Here is a 17713-nt window from a genome sequence, read left to right as displayed (position 1 = left end):
CACCATTCTCTATGTACCTCTGGTTTATCGTCCGGGTCCGACCCTGCCTTCTTCATTTTCTCTATGAGTTTTTTGCTTTTGTCAAAGATGTAGCGCGTTGCAGTTCCCGGGTCTCCCCATATTTCCCCCAGGGAAGCTTCGGTCACCCTTCTAGTCATACTATCGGCTACGTTTCACGCGTAATTCACGATGTTGAGGAATTAGGTTTGTACGCTATGTTGTTCGCCCCTATAGCGTCACCTTCGTTAGTTTCTTGCTTTCTATTAGTCACTTCGTTTCGTTAGACACACACCAACCCTTTAGTCCCGAGGTTTCGGTACTGTGGGGTCTGTAGCTCCCGGCGTCCTACTTGATCCTGGCCGTCACGTGGGACTACTGTCCTCTTAATTCAGGCTCAGGCTAGGTGCTGGGGACAGACCTCACCCTTGTCCGTTCTAACCTCTTTATGACCGTAGGGTTTTATCTCATTCACTCACCACGATGCACCCATTCATTCAATTGTTGAGATTTCGCCGTCTCACAGATTTTAGGGAACTACCTGCCCCTAACTGAGGTATCACCGCCTCACGGTCCTTAGGGAACTACCTGCCCCAAAGGTTGGTAGGGAACTACCTGCCCCTACTGCAGTTTACTTTTTAACCGCCTTCAATTAAAGGTGTCTTTCTTTTTATAGTTCTTTTATACGTCGATTCTGACTCAACGTCTCACCAGCGATTAACCCCTAATTTTACAGGTGGTAATTAAAACATACTCACCCGTCTTAGGTTAATGCTGTCCGAGAGTCTGGTTCAGAACGCACATCCCATCCTCGTCGCCAATTGATGTAAGCCCCCAAAGTGTGGACTAAGTGATATACAAAGTCGACAACACTGGCTTGTTGTAAGAAAGACAGACCCAATAATTGAAGTAAAAACGGTTTATTCAGGCCTGGGGAGCTATGGCTCTTGCGTCCCAACACAAGGCTCCAACTCCACCGAATCTCTTGAGGTTCACACAGTTATACAAAAATTAAGGCCCTGCCCTAAAGGCGGGGATAAGCTTATTAGCATATACAGAATTATAGTTAAATTGTAATTATAAAACCGTGACATTCCATTCTTCCAGTCGCTTACAAATCTCACATTTCGTTATCAGTTGGTCCCGTTACTTTCTCATGACCCTGGGCCTCAACTTTATTACTTTACGATCGTCCATTTGCTGTTGTCAGATGGCTTGGTCTTTTTAAGTATTTCTCTAAGATAGTAGATCTTTCCAAAGCGGGCAATCCGCAGACTTTCTGTCTCTCTCTCTTGTGTTATTTCTACAGAGCAAAAACACTTTAGTTAGTTTAAAGAATAGAACCCTGTTGAGCTTCACACTAACAGACCCTTAAGTGCATAGGTGTCGACTCGCGTGGCCGAACCCATATATCTCTCCCTCTTTCTAAGGGGTTGTTTTGACAGTTTTAATCTCTCAGCAGTTAACCCGTAGTCCTGTTTAAACCTTATCTGGGTTTATACAACTTTTACAGACTTCTATTGTTCAACTCAGAGCACGAATTAACCTATTCCCTCCATTCTGTATATTGGTGTTACAGATGAATCCTGGTTTGTTTTACCTTATTAAATCCAATTTTTAATATCTTACTTCAGGTTAGCCCAATCTATATGTAGATTAAAGTCACCCATGATGACTGCTGTGCCCTTATTGCACGTTTCTCTAATTTCCCTTTTAATGCCATCCCCAACCTCCGCATTACTGTTTGGAGGTCTATATACCACTCCCACTAATGTTTTCTGCCCCTTGATATTTCTCAGTTCTACCCATACAGATTCCACATCATCAGAGCTAATATCCTTCCTTACTACTGTGTTAATCTCCTCTTCAACCAGCAATGCTACCCCACCTCCTTTTCCTTTTTGCCTATCTTTCCTGAATATTGAATACCCCTGGATGTTGAGTTCCCAGCCTTGGCCACCCTGGAGCCATGTTTCCGTAATCCCAATCAAATCATATTCGTTTACCTCTATTTGCGCAGCTAATTCATCCACCTTATTATGAATTTGGTTAGCCCAATCTATATGTAGATTAGCCCCAGCTATTCACAATATATATCAATGATTTAGATGAGGGAACCAAATGTAATATTTCCAAGTTTGCTGACAACACAAAACTAGGTGGGATTGTGAGTTGTAAGGAGGATGAAAAGAGGCTTCAAGGCAACTTAGACAAGTTGAGTGAGTGGGTAAATACATTCCATATGCAGTATAATGTGGATAAATGTGAAGTTATCCACTTCGGTAGGAAAAACAGAAAGATAGAGTATTATTTAATTGGTGATAGATTGGGAAATGCTGATGTACAAAGGGACCTGGGTATCTTTGTACACCAGTCACTGAAAGCAAACATGCAGGTGCAGCAAGCAGTTAGGAAGGCATTGCAAGAGGATTTGAGTACAGGAGCAAGGATGTCATACTACAGTTGTACAGGGCCTTGGTGAGACCACACCTGGAATACTGTGTGCAGTTTTGGTCTCCTTACCTAAGAAAGGATATACTTGCCATAGAGGGAGTGCAGGGAAGGTTCACCAGACTGATTCCTGGGCTGGCAGGACTGTCATATGAGGAGAGATTGGGTCGACTAGGCCTGTATTCACTAGAGTTTAGAAGAATGTGAGGGGATCTCATTGAAACGTATACAATTCTGACAGGGCTAGATAGATTGGATGCTGGGAGGATGTTTCCCCTGGCTGGGGGGTCTAGAACGAGTGGGTCACAGTCTCAGGATACGGGGTAGGACATTTAGGACTGATGAGAAGAAATTTCTTCACTCAGAGGGTGGTGAAGCTGTGGAATTCTCCATCACAGAAGGCTGTGGAGGCCAAGTCACTGAATATATTTAAGAAGGAGATAGATAGATTTCTAGACACAAAAGGCATCAAGGGGTATGGGGAGAGAGCGGGAATATGGTATATTGAGATAAAGGATCAGCCATGATCATATTGAATGATGGAGCAGGCTCGAAGGGCCGAATGGCCTACTCCTGCTCCTATTTTTCTATGTTTCTATGTGGAGGGCGAGAAGGGCTCTCAGCAGAAGGCTATATCCACCCAGGATGTTCAGGGAGCAATTCTCCTGCCTGAACTTCAGCGAGGAACGTGTGTGAGAGGTCTGCGCTTCAGTAAGGACAACCTCACTGAAATGTTCAACATGCTGCAGCCAGAACTGCAACCTCAGAACAGGGCAAGGACCACATTACCAGTGGTTGTTAAGGGGACCGTGGTCATGAATTCTTATGCGTCTGGCTCCCTCCAGGCTGTAGCTGGAGATATTTGCAATGTCTCGCAGATTGTCATCCACTGTTGCATAAGGGAGGTCACTGAGGCTCTCTATTTCAAGGGAGCTGACTACATTTCATTCTTTCTTGCCAAAGACAAGCAGGCAGAGTGAGCACGTGGCTTCGGTAGGATTGCAGGCTTCCCCATGTTGCAAGGTACCATTGACTGCACGCACATCGCTTTGCGGGTACCGCTTGTCAACTCTGCCTTATACCAGAACCAAAAGGGATTCCGCTCCGTCAACGTTCAGCTGGTGTGTGCCCATAGGCAGCACATCATGCAGGTACATGCCCGGTATCCTGGCAGGATTCATGATGCCTTCATTCTGCGCCTGTCCGCTGTGCCATCTGCATTTGAGCCACCACAGCAAACCAAAGAGTGGCTACTGGGTGACAAGGGCTATCCGCTGACGACATGGGTGATGACTCCGGGGCACAACCCACGCACACATGTGCAGCATGCATACAATGAGAGCCTTGCTGCCACACGAAATGTGTTAGAGCAGTCCATTGGCATGCTGAAACAGTGCTTCTGCTGCTTGGACTACTCTGGAGGAGCCCTGAAGTACTTGGCAGAGCGGGTGTCAAGATTTGTGGTGGTCTGCTGCATGTTGCACAACCTCGCCATCATGTGGGCACAGCCCTTGTCACCAGCTATATGGCGAGCAGCTGAGGAGCAGGCACATGAAGATGGTGGCAGAAGAGGGGAAGGAGGAATAGTGGGAAGAGGAGGAAGAGGAAGGCAGGAGGCAAGCTAGAGAGCCCCTTTCTGCCCAGGTTGTCCATGAAGAACTCAGCCGTGCGATCTCAGTAACCCCAACCCCAACTCCCCATTCACCAACATTCCCACATCTTACCTTTCCTCTCTCACTGACCATCACAGCTTTCTCTTGGCCACAATGCAAAAATAAAAGCCACCACAAAATAAACATTCCAAACCAAATTTATAAAAGAAATCATGTCATAGTGCATACAAAATTCAACTAATCACCCTTGTGCACTCCATTGGTGCCTGTCTTCCATGTGCCTTTGCCTGTCCTAGTGCTCCTATGCAGTGCTACCCCAGTGGATGGAGCACGGCTGGAGGGGGGCAATTGACTTTCAGTGGAGGAGACTGCAGATGGCCTTGGACGACAACCTCTGGGCCTAGAAGGCCCAGCAGCGGACTGTGCCATCTCGGCATGGGCAGCAGCAGTCTGGACTGGCTGGCTAACAGGCAACAGCAAGGGTACTGGCAGAGTGGCAAGGGTGGGAGTTCAAATTCTGTCTTCCTGAGGACAGCTGGTTCATTCTCCATGGAGCCACTGCCATTCCCTGTGGCAGCGCCTCAGCAAAAATAGTAATCTGTTGGAGGACAGTTTGCTGGACTGCTGTGACACCCTGCAAGCCCCTCTGCACACTGTAATCCACAGCCATGATGGCAACTGTCTGAGCTTGCAAGGCAGCAAGTTGACTTTGCATAACAGCAGTCTGAGCTTCTACTGCAGCACTCAGATGTTGGGTGGCTTCTGCTTGCGCTGCAATGGAAGCTGCAACATTGGCCATCAGACACAGCATCATGGTTGGGTTCACAAGTGTGCAAACGGAGTTTGCCACCACTTCCATGCTGGAAAGGATGGGCTCCAAGCTCTGCACAAAGCGTTGTGCCAAGTTAGTGCCGGACTCCTCCATGTTCCTTGATATTGAACACAGGCTTTCTGGCAGGGTTCCCAATGCACCGAGCATTTTGTTGTGCCTTTCCATCAGCGTTCTTCTCCATGCTGCCCCATTAAAGTCCTCATCTGAATGCAGAACCTGTCTGCAACCTCGCCCTCCAGCTAGCTGGCATCTGCGCTATCCTTGCCCCCTGCCCTGGCTACAGCCAACATGTGCCAGGTGTCTCACCACATGCAGATTCCACCTCTAATCTATCCTCTATGATACATGCAGTGTCAGTAGCTGAGCTGATGGCTGCGAGTGTGAAGTCAAGTGACGGTGTATCTTCATCATCACTCTCTTCTTGGTGTTCCTCCACTGCCTGGCCAGGTTGCACATCTTGAGTATCTGAAAGGAAAAAGGTACAAGGGTAAGGTTGTGTTGCGGAGATGGGGGGAAAGTAAGAGATGCATGCTCACACCATCTGCAGCTTGTGAATCAGAAGAGAATGTGGGATGAGGGGGAAGTTGGACGTGAGAAGGAGGATTAGGTATGAGGATAGCGTCATCTTCAATGGTTTCAGCCCCGCCGCTGGCCATGGCCTCAGCCATGGCCATCCCATTAATGGCCAGTATCGTCTCCTCCATGAGGGGCTAGGACATGCAGGCACGCATGTTCCCCTCCGGTTAGATCCTGTTGTGTGCCACCTTTTCCTGGAAGAGAGAGGGAAGTGTGTCAGTGAGTGTCGCGACGTTGTTTGGCTGATGCGGCTGTCATGTTTGAATAGCTGGCAGTGTGTGCAAGCTGAGAGATGTGGGTGTGAGGCTTGCAGCAGTGGTAAGTGTGTGATGATGAGGTGAAGCATATGGATGTTAGGGTTGAGGTCTGATTGATAGAGGTTGTTGGTAGGTGAGTGTTGGGGGCATGGTGATCTGAGCAGTGGCTGAGGCTACTGGTGCATTTGGTAGGATATGGCATTTGAAGGTGCATTCACTGACCTTGACCACGCATGTGAGGTCATTGATTTTCTTGTGGCACTGCTCCAGGTCCTCTGGGGTTGACTCCTGGCATTGACATCAATGGCTATCTGCTCCCACTGCCTTTTGACCATGTGTCTGTAGGGCCTCCTTCCCCACCCCCGCTCCACTGCGGATACAGGGCCTCTCTCCTCCTTTCCACCTCCTCCACCAAGACCTCTAGTGCAGCATTGGAAAACCTTGAAGCTTGCTCTCTCCCCTGTTGTGCCATTCTTCACTCTTTCTCAGGTCAGAATCTCTTCAACCACAACTCCCAGCACCTGCTCCAGCCACAATGCACCTCCCCTTTAAGAGGTGCAGGCTAGCTTTAAGCAGTTGCGGGCTAGCTTTAACTGGTGTTAGCCTCTCACGATATTGCCCCCCCCTGCTGATACGTCCAGCCAATGAACAACACAGTTAGCGCTGGCTGGACGCAGAGATCATTTAAATGAGCAGGCATCATGACGTTGCCGTGCTGCCTGCATTGCAGTCAACGGGCGCAGAGTAATCATGTGTTGCAATCCCCACACCCGTTTTCGGGGTCTATCCAATTTATCATCTTGTGTGCACTGTAGAATGCTTGGCTCAGCCTTTAGGGTACGCTGTAGGGTGTGCAGTGACATCTGCTGGACTTTCACTATAGTGTGGGATTAGTGGTGGACAGAATATATATAAATAGCTTCCATTCACCCTTAAAATGTCTATATTTGTCAAATCCTGTGAGTTATTTTAAAATTCAGTCACTAAAGAAATTTTAGCAATTTCATGTAGTCTAATACTGCATTGTTGAAGTAACTACATGAAATCTTCATTCCTTTAATCTGACCTGAGGACCTGAGTGGCAGCAGCAGTGGAGGAGGCAGTTCTTAAACCAAGCAGGAGGCGAGGACAGTGTGGACCTGAGCGGAGGAGGCAGTTCTTAAACTAAGCGGAAGGTGAGGACAGCGTGGACCTGAGTGGAGGAGGCAGTTCTTAAACCAAGCAGGAGGCGAGGACAGCGTGGACCTGAGCGGAGGAGGCAGTTCTTAAACTAAGCAGAAGGTGAGGACAGTGTGGACCTGAGCGGAGGAGGCAGTTCTTAAACCAAGCAGGAGGCGAGGACAGCGTGGACCTGAGTGGCGGCAGCAGCAGAGGAGGCAGAATATCTCCGGCAAATTCAAAAACAACAAAAAACAAGGAGTTACTTCACAGGACAGCAGGTAGGTGATTGGTTGATGAGCATTAAAGTTTTTTCTCTCTAAGCTAGGACAGTGGTTTAAACTAGGAGCAGGAAACTATAACATGCTTTATTAAATAAATAACTTAACTAGTTAAACTAATTAATATAACTATAAATAGTCATTGAATAAAGGCTTTAACTAATTAAATAAATAAAATAAGGTTAGACTTGTGATATCCGAGTGGTAAGGTCAGAAACTGAGATAAGCCAGACTTCAGGAACCAAAACTCAACTGTTTAATTATACATAATGTAGCAGAGAAATATCTCTTACAGCTGCAGGCAAAGCACTTCCAATTCTTACTGTGCGATCACCAAGATGGAGGATCAACCTCTGAGTCATACCCAGAATACAATGCCACTACCTTGATAAGTGGTGTGCCAGGACATTACCTTAATACTGGTAAATATGATCCCTTAATATTTGTCTCCATCTGGTGGATAACTTAAGCATTACATCCCAGATTACTATATCCCCCCCTCTTATGTTTACAATAATTTCTTAACAACATTCTTAAAAAGTCCATAAGGAAACTCCTTTAACGATAGTCCATACTGAATGAATCTAGCAGGTCGTGGTCAATCTCTCTGGCGGCTTGTGAGTCCTTGCTGAACGTCTTACAGTCAAGTCCCTGCTTGGTTGCAGTAGAGCCCCCTGCTGCTCCTGAGCAGTACTCAGAGTATCTGACTCTGCTACGATGGTTTCCTCTTGACGAAGGGGTCCAGGTATAACTGGCTCTGTTCGTGGTGTTGGTACCACCAGTGCATTTGGATAACTGGGGGCCAACTTGTCCTCCAACATTTCCTCTGGAACCTCCAGTTCGATTTCCTGTTGTCTGGTCAGTATCTGATCCACATGTCTGCGTACTACCTGACCAGTTCCCACCATGACCGTATATGATACTGGACCGGTCATTGAGTCTATGATGCCAGGAATCCATTTTGGACCATAACTGAAATTCCTGGTAAGGACCGCATCTCCTTCTCCAAAACTGCGGCTCTTTGTCCTTTTGTCATGGTTCTCCTTTTGTTTGATTTGTTGGTTTTCCACCTTCCTTTTTAGATCTGGGTGAACCAGGTCAAGAGTGGAGCGTAGTCGACGTCCTAACAACAACTCAGCAGGAGAGAGTCCTGTGGTAGATTGAGGTGTTATTCTGTAGCTGAACAGAACTCGTGACACCTTTGCTGCCAAACTCCCTTCCGCACTTTTTTTCATCATCTCCTTAAATGTTTGTACGGCTCTCTCCGCAAGTCCATTTGAAGACGGATGATATGGAGCTGAAGTCACGTGCACTATGCCATTGTTTCTCATGAACTCTTTTGTTTCTGTACTCACAAAACACGTGGCATTGTCACTTACTACGATCTCCGGTATCCCTTGATTACTATAACTCCTACGCAGGCAGTCTATAGTAACAATAGATGAAGCAGAATTTACAGGATACACATCCATCCATTTGGAATGTGCATCAATGAATATGAGGAACATCTTTCCCATGAATGGACCCACATAATCTACATGTAATCTTCTCCATGGTTTACCCGGCTACTCCCAGGGGTGGAGTGGAGCCGCTGCTGGTGCCTTCCTGTGTACTTGACAAGTGCTGCATGGCTTGACTAGATTTTCTATCTCCTCATCTAGCTTTGGCCACCACAAGTAACTCCTTGCCAAGGCTTTCATACGCGAAACTCCAGGATGACACTGATGTAGTTGCCCTAGGATAGACTGTCGTGCTGGCTGTGGAATAATCACTCGAGCTCCCCACAACACGCAACCATCCTGCACACTCAGCTCTGTTTTCTTGACACTGTAAGGTATGAAATCAGTCCCTTCCGGATGTTGTGGCCAACCCCTCATCACATATTCTCGGACTCTAGACAGTACTGGATCTTTACCAGTCCAAGTCCTTACTTGTTCTGCGGTCACAATTGCCATGTCCATGTCCTCCAACATCAAAACTCTGTCCTCTGGAGCTGCACGGATAGGTGTACCTGGTAGTGGAAGACGGCTCAAGGCATCCGCGTTCCCATGGTACTTGCCCGCCTTGTAAACGATGACATACTCATATGCCCTCAACGTCACTGCCCACCTCTGGATTTGGGGTGACACCATCTGTGGTACTGCCTTCATTTCATTAAAAAGAGATAGAAGAGGTTTATGATCTGTGCATATGGTGAATTTCCTGCCATATATGTACTTGTGAAACCTCTGTAACCCAAACATTACTGCTAATCCCTCTTTATCTAACTGGGAATAGTTTTTTCCGCTTGTGTCAGAGTTCGAGACATAAACCCTACTGGTCTTTCTGTTCCATCTTCCAAGCTGTGTGAAAGAACTGCCCCCACCCCGTAAGGTGAAGCATCACAAGAGAGAATGATGTCTTTCTCTGCATTGTTGTGAACCAGCACCTCTGAGGACAGCATCAGTTTCTTGGACTGTTCAAATGAAACCCTCTGTTCCTCTTCCCACTGCCACTGTGTCTCCTTGCACAGAAGTTTGTGAAGAGGTGCTAACACTGTTGACAAGTTTGGTAAAAACCTGTTATAATAGTTTAGCAGTCCCAGGTAAGCTTTTAACTCAGTCACATTAGTAGGAGCTGGGGCCTCCTGCAATGCTTGTACCTTCTCCTTGATTGGATGGAGCCCTGTGGCGTCCACTCTGTGTCCCAGAAACACGGCCTCATTCCCCAGGAAAGTGCACTTACTCCTCTTGAGCCGTAACCCAGCCCTATCCATTCTTTGTAGTACCTCTCTCAGAGTGCTCAGATGCTCCTGGTCGGTTCTTCCCGTCATCAGAATATCAGACAGATAGATTGAAACATGTGGAATCCCTTGCGATACACCCTCGATAGTCCTCTGGAAGATAGCTGGTCTAGATGAGACACCGAATGGCAAGCGGTTATAGGTAAAAAAAAAACCTTGTGTGTATTTATGGTTACATACTTTTTGGATTCCTCATCTAGTGTAATCTGCAAGTATGAATGACTCATATCCAGCTTCATGAATTTCTTCCCTCCAGCCAGGTTTGCAAAGAGATCCTCTGTTTTGGGAATAGGATACTGTTCTAGTTTAGACACCCTATTTACTGTCAATTTATAATCTCCACAGAGTCTTACCGAATTGTCCGGTTTAAAACAGGTACAATGGGAGCTGCCCATTCTGAACATTTCACAGGTTCCAGAATGTTCTCTCTCTAAAGACGGTCAAGCTCAGCCTCTACCTTCGGTTTCATGGCATACGGCACAGGTCGTTGTTTAAAAAACCTTGGCAGTGCCTCCTTGTCTACATAAATCTTAGCTGGGGGGCCATTAAATGTTCCGAGTTCTTCCTTGAACACGTTCTCATGTTCAATCAAAACTTTTTGCAAAGACAACTGTTTGCCTCCCTCTAGTTGATTTATTGCTCCCCAATCTAATTTAAGTTCTTGTATCCAGCCCCGACCTAACAAGTTTGGTCCAGAACCCGATACTACAACTACAGGTAGCTGTTCCACGGTGTCCCTGTGTTGCACAGTTACAGTAGCTGTACCCAATGTCGCCACTCATTCACCGGTATATGTTTTAAGCTGTATAGAGCAAGACTTTAACTCTGGAACTTTCGCACGGTTCCACAATTTTGAGTACTCCTCCCTGTTCATTATGGTTACGCCGCATCCTGTATCCACTTCAAAGTTGACCTTAGATTAATTTACTGTCAGTTGCAAAGTGATAGGATCCGCTTTTGGAATGTTCTCTACCATACTATGCATTATGAACATGTAGTATTCTTTCTCAGCTTCTCCGCTGATGTGATGTGCTCCCTGTTTTTTCACTTCTCTTACTAGATTTTGCTTTTCTCCCCCTTTAGGTTTGTATACCTCCAGGGTAGCTTTTGCTCGGCATGCACATTTTATATGTCCTTTCTTCCCACACTTGTGGCACTTTTCCTCCAAAAACCTGCATTCCCTCGCCAGGTGATCTCCAGTGCATCTATAACATGCTCACGTTGTGGTTTCCAACTCATATTTAACTTGTGCACCAGTGGACCTGCAACTTGTCTCGTAGTAGCCCAGTCTGAACCTTGTATTTCTTTTACATCTCGGTTAGCTGTCTCTATGGCTTGAGCAAGTTCCAACGCTTTTTCATACGTAAGCCCAGTCTCGGACAATAATCTCCTCTGCATTCAAGCATCCATTATCCCGCAAACAAGCCTATCTCTCAGCATGTCTTTCAAACTGTTCCCGTAATTGCAATTGTGTGCCAGTTTTCTCAACACTGCTACATAATCCAATACAGTCTCTCCTGGTTTCCTGTTCCGTGAATTAAATTTGAAACGCTGTACAATCTCACTCGGTCTGGGATTGAAATGATCCTTCAGCAAGTCCACTAAGTTAGCAAATGTTATGTCTCCAGGCTTCTCAGGACTGCATAAGTTTCTCATTAAACTATACTTCTGACTTCCCACGGAAGTGAGCAAAATAGCTCTCCTTTTTCCTACATCATTAATATCATTTGCTTCAAAGAAATGCTCCAGCAACTCACAGTACTCGTTCCAGGTCTGAGTCTGAACATCAAAAGCAGAGATCTCTCCTACCAGAGTAGCCATGATTCAGATCCAGTGTTCTTTTATTTTTCCGTCTTCAAGTTGAGATCAGTTTAGCCTCGTCGCCAAGTGTGATATCCGAGTGGTAAGGTCAGAAACTGAGTTAAGCCAGACCTCAGGAACCAAAACTCAACTGTTTAATTATACATATGTAGCAGAGAAACATCTCTTATAGCTGCAGGCAAAGCAATTCCAATTCTTACTGTGCGATCACCAAGATGGAGGATCAACCTCTGAGTCATACCCAGAATGCAATGTCACTCCCTTGATAAGTGGTGTGCCAGGACATTACCTTAATACTGGTAAATATGATCCCTTAATATTTGTCTCCATCTGGTGGATAACTTAAGCATTACATCCCAGATTACTATAGACTAAGATATGACAGGGCAGGTTGTGTGTCTGGACTGCAGTAGGTGGGTGTTTGTGAACGGTGAGACTGTCCTGAGCGAACACGTCTGCAGGAGATATCTGCATCTTGAATCTCTCTGACTCCGAGTGATTGAGCTGGAGTGCGAGTTGGAGACACTCCAACACATAAGGGAGGAGGAGGAGAACCTGGACCATTTGCTCCAGACTTCGGTCACACCTCGTAGCAAAGTGCAGGATCAGAATGGGGTTGGTGTGACCAATATTGTGCAGAGTAATGGAAACCCAGGTAAGAAAGAGAATGAGGATCCACAGAAACTGATCTTATCCTATGAGGATAAGGATAAAGACTGTCGGAGGGACAGCCAGAATGCAGACCATGGCACTTTGGAGCAGGAGGCTGCCCTAAACGGGGAGGAGGAGGAGGAGAGGAAGTGTAATGTGGTAGTTGTAGGGGATTCTATAATTAGGGAGACAAATAGCATCCTTTGTAAGCAAGGTCGAGAGTCCCACATGGTATGTTGCCTACCTGGTGCCAGGGTTAGGGACATCTCGAACCGGCTTGAAAGGATATTGGAGAGGGAGGTGGAGGATGCAGTCATTGTGGTCCATGTTGAGACCAACAACATAGGGAAGAGTTGGCAAGAGGCACTGTTTGGGGAGTACCAGGAACTAGGAACTAAATTAAAGAACAGGACCTCAAGGGTTATAATCTCTGGATTATTACCTGAACCACGTGCAAATTGGCATAGGGACAAGCTGATTGGGGAAGTGAACACGTGGCTAAAGGAGTGGTGTGGGAAAGAGGGGTTCCATTTCATCTGACACTGGCACCAGTATTGTGACAGGAAGGAACTGTACCGTTGGGGTGGGCTCCACCTGAACCAGTCTGGGACCAGTGTCCTAGCAGAAAGGATAAATAGGGCGGTCACAAGGACTTTAAACTAGTAAATGTGGGGGAGGGCTCAGGGGGAAATTGTAGTACAAATAATAGTTCAAAAACAAAAAAAAGGGAAGAGAGTAGAGCAACAGTCAGAAATTGTGCTTTAGGCATTACAGGCTTAGGGAAAACAAAAAGATGTAAAGCGATTAAACCAGGAGAAATAAGAAACAAATGAGCTGAAGGACAGGCTAGGGTGTGTGGCCCAAATAAGTGTGCTTTATACAAATGCATGGATTATAAGGAATAAATTGAATGAACTGCATGCGCGAATTCAAATTGGAGGGTATGAAATGGTAGCCATTACTGAGATATGGATGCAAGATGGTCAGGATAGGAACTAAATATACCAGGTTATAAGGTTTACAGGAAATATAAGGAAAATGGCAGAGGGGAAGGAGTAGCCTCAGTGATTAAGGATGAAATCACTTCAATGATAAGAGAGGATATAAAGAGAGGTAAGCAGGCTGTGGAGACTTTATAGATAGAATTAAGGAATAGGAAAAGATTTGAGACTGTAGTGGAAGTTGTGTATAGGCCCCATGGTAGCCATTGTGATGTACTAGATTGTATAACTACAGAGATTAGACAAGCGTGTAGCAAAGGCAGAGTGGTTTTAATGGGGGATTTTAACTTTCACATAGATTGGGATAAGCAGACTAGCACCTGTCAGAAAGGTAGTGAATTTCTTAAGCGTGTCTGGGATAGTTTTCCAAAACAATGACCCCAAATTTACGGTTGGAGGCTTCCCGTGGGCAGATGCCTCTGACCTGCAAAATATGGCCCATTATGTCCTGAAGGCAACAAGGGGGCAAGCCATATTAGATTTAGCAATGAGTAATGAGTTGAATTTAGTTAACAGTCTAACTGTGAAGGAATAATTACAAGTCCTAGCCCTTTTTGGGCTACCCCAGATCAGGCGTATTCCCCAGACATTCACCTTCAACTAAAGTTAAAGATAGCCGAATTCTATAAGACGCTTAATTGGGTCTAAAGGTTCAGACTATCTCTCCCTGAAGGAAAGGAACATCATGAAGATGTTACCATCCTCCAGATAGCACTTTTAATAAGTTTAACTAAACTGTAACCTTCCAGATATTATGAGGGTCCGGAATACCCCCCAGAATTCTGCAACTCCTTACAAAAGAGTGTACAGAAATTGAGTTTGCGAGGTTGATGCAGAAATACTACTTGAGACAATTCTAAAAATATATAGATTTATTTAAGAGCCGACATACAGTTAACAGCTGTTGATTCAATCACAAATTTTACAGTTCAAAATACAATTGTTACACAATCTTATTCTCAGAGATCCTTATTCTCAAATCTTAACTTCATTACATTTCCACTCTTCTACTTATTCTTAATCCAGAATATCCACCAAAATCAAATACCTTGATTACCCGAGACTCAAAGTTAAAAACTTACAGAGCGTGCCTGTGAAGTTGAGAAACGTTGTCCTTCCAGCGACTTCTGACTTTCTGTTTGAAAAGCTCTTATTTTTATACCTTTTTTTGAATGGTATATTCTTTGAAGTTTTCTGCTGATGTAAGCTAATTATCTTTATTCATTCTTTGTGTTGACTTCTTTCTATTCTTACTGCCATTTCAGCTGCCAACTCTCAGACTTCAGTCACTACCTTTAGGTGTTCAATAGCTATCATAAAAACAATATGACAGTAGTATTTATTTGATGTCATTCTTATCGAAGAGCTTTCATCCAATTCTTAATATTGGCTTAACTGTTTATTAGCAGACATTGTGACTCCGTGGTGTTCCAAGTTCAATACAAAAACCATGTGATTGCTTGGTATCATCTATTGAAGTCATATCTTCAAAGTGTTCTGTTGGTATCATATTTACTACATGTAAATTAAAGACACTTCAACTAGGGTGGTTGAGCATCGGACCTGTGTGGGAGCAGCGGCAGTTTGAAACCGGCGGCAGTGAACGAGGCCCGACCAGAGCATCGGACCTGTGTGGGAGCAGCGGCAGTTTGAAACCGGCGGCAGTGAACGAGGCCCGACCAGAGCATCGGACCTGTGTGGGAGCAGCGGCAGTTTGAAACCGGCGGCAGTGAACGAGGCCCGACCAGAGCATCGGACCTGTGTGGGAGCAGCGGCAGTTTGAAACCGGCGGCAGTGAACGAGGCCCAACCAGAGCATCTGACCTGTGTGGGAGCAGCGGCAGTTTGAAACCGGCGGCAGTGAACGAGGCCCGACCAGAGCATCGGACCTGTGTGGGAGCAGCGGCAGTTTGAAACCGGCGGCAGTGAACGAGGCCCGACCAGAGCATCCGACCTGTGTGGGAGCAGCGGCAGTTTGAAACCAGCGGCAGTGAACGAGGCCCGACCAGAGCATTGGACCTGTGTGGGAGCAGCGGCAGCTTAAAACCGGCGGCAGTGAACGAGGCCCGACCAGAGCATCGGACCTGTGTGGGAGCAGCGGCAGCTTAAAACCGGCGGCAGTGAACGAGGCCCGACCAATTCAACAGCGGGGAGAGAGGTAAAAAGTAATCAAAGTGTGACGTCACTAGGAAGCAGGTAAGTGATTGGTTGGTGAGTATTTCTCTCATTTTTAAACTTTAACTCTGGTTTATAGTTACTAAGGTCTCTCTGGTGTAGCAGGGACTGTTGGTAAACCAGTTAACTGTAGTGTAATTAGTGGGATTGATTGATTTAATTTAAATTCAATTAATTAAAGGGTAAGTCATGGCAGGACAGCCCGGCCCCGTTGTATGCTCCTCCTGCAATATGTGGGAACTCAGGGACACTTCCTGTGTCCCTGACAACTACATGTGCAGGAAGTGCATCCAGCTACAGCTACTGACAGACCGCATTGCGGCACTGGAGCTGCGATTGGATGCATACTGGAGCATTCACGATGCTCAGGACATCGTGAATAGCACGTTTAGAGAGTTGGACACACCGCAGGTAGAGGTTGGACAGGAAGAAAGGGAATGGGTGACCAACAGGCAGAGTACTAGGCGCAGGCAGGTAGTGCAGGTGTCCCCTGTGGCCATCCCCCTCTCCAACAGATACACCACTTTGAGTACTGTTGGGGGGGGTGGCTTATCAAAGGAAGGCAGCAGCAGCCAACTTCCTGGCACCAGGGGTGGCTCTGCTGCACAGCACGGGAGGAAAAAGAGGGGTAGAGCTATAGTAATAGGGGATTCTATTGCAAGGGGAATAGATAGGCATTTCTGCAGCCGCAAACGAGACTCCAGGATGGTGTGTTGCCTCCCTGGTGCAAGGGTCAAGGATGTCTCCGAGCGGCTGCAGAACATCTTGGAAGGGGAGGGTGAACAGCCAGTTGTCGTGGTGCATATGGGCACCAACGATATAGGTAAAAAGTGGGATGAGGTCCTAAAAGCGGAATATAGGGAGTTAGGAGATAAATTTAAAAAACAGGACCTCAAAGGTAGTAATCTCAGGATTGCTACCAGTGCCACGTGCTAGTCAGAGTAGAAATAGAAGGATACTTCAGATGAATACGTGGCTCGAGGAATGGTGCCAGGGGGAGGGATTCAAGTTCCTGGGACATTGGAACCGGTTCTGGGGGAGATGGGACCAGTTCAAACCGGACGGTTTGCACCTGGGCAGGGCTGGAACCGATGTCCTAGGGGGAGTGTTTGCTAGTGCTGTGGGGGAGGGTTTAAACTAAAATGGCAGGGGGTTGGGAACCTGAGCAGGGAGACAGAGAAAAGGGAAACAAGGATAAAAGCAAAAGATAGGAAGGAGAAAAACAAAAGTGGCAGTCAGAGAAATCAACAGTTTAAATCAAATGTGGCCACAGTAAATAATAATTCTAATAGGTCTAAGAGCGTTAAAAAAACAAGCCTGAAGGCTCTGTGTCTTAATGCGAGGAGCATTTGTAATAAGGTGGATGAATTGGCTGCGCAAATAAAGGTAAACGAATATGATTTGGTTGGGATTACACAAACGTGGCTCAAGGATGGCCAAGACTGGGAACTCAACATCCAGGGGTATTCGATATTCAGGAAAGATAGGCAAAAAGGAAAGGGAGGTGGGGCAGCATTACTGGTTAAAGAAGGGATTAACACAATTGTAATGAAGGATATTAGCTCTGATGATTTGGAATCTGTATGGGTAGAATTGAGAAATACTAAGGGGAGAAAAACGTTAGTGGGGATGGTATATAGACCTCCAAACAGTAAGGTGGAGGTTGGGGATGGCATTAAAAGGGAAATTAAAGAAGCGTGCAATAAGGGCACAGCAGTCATCATGGGTGACTTTAATCTACATATAGATTGGGCCAACCAAATTAGTAACAATACTGTGGAGGAGGAATTCCTGGAGTGTTTACGGGATGGTTTCCTGGACCAATACGTCGAGGAACCAACCAGAGATCAGGCCATCTTAGACTGGGTATTATGTAACGAGAAAGGATTAATTAGCAATCTTATTGTACGAGGCCCCTTGGGTCAGAGCGATCATAATATGATCGAATTCTTCATTAAGATGGAGAATGAAGTAGTTGACTCAGAGACTCGGGTCCTCAATTTAAATAAAGGAAACTATGATGGTCTGAGGAGCGAGTTGGGTAGGATTGATTGGGGAATGGCACTCAAAGGGTTGACGGTGGATAGGCAATGGCAAACATTCAAAGACCAAATGGATG

General features: G+C 46.1%; 1 long non-coding RNA gene across 1 annotated transcript; it reads right to left on the bottom strand.

The window, feature by feature from the left end:
* Positions 1-901: 901 nt before the first annotated feature.
* On the bottom strand, positions 902-17505 carry LOC147106975 (uncharacterized). Its single transcript, XR_015081072.1, has 2 exons — positions 14503-17505; positions 902-1300 (listed from the first exon to the last, which is right to left on the bottom strand). It is a non-coding gene; the product is annotated as an uncharacterized LOC147106975 (long non-coding RNA).
* Between the last annotated feature and the right edge of the window lie 208 nt (positions 17506-17713).

Source organism: Somniosus microcephalus, chromosome 15, assembly GCF_052327205.1.
Source record: "Somniosus microcephalus isolate GS21.2 chromosome 15, FLI_Smic_1.0, whole genome shotgun sequence".
Lineage (NCBI taxonomy): Eukaryota > Metazoa > Chordata > Chondrichthyes > Squaliformes > Somniosidae > Somniosus > Somniosus microcephalus.
The sequence above is the reverse complement of the archived record's forward strand: the minus strand, read 5'-3'. Positions and strand labels throughout refer to the sequence as shown.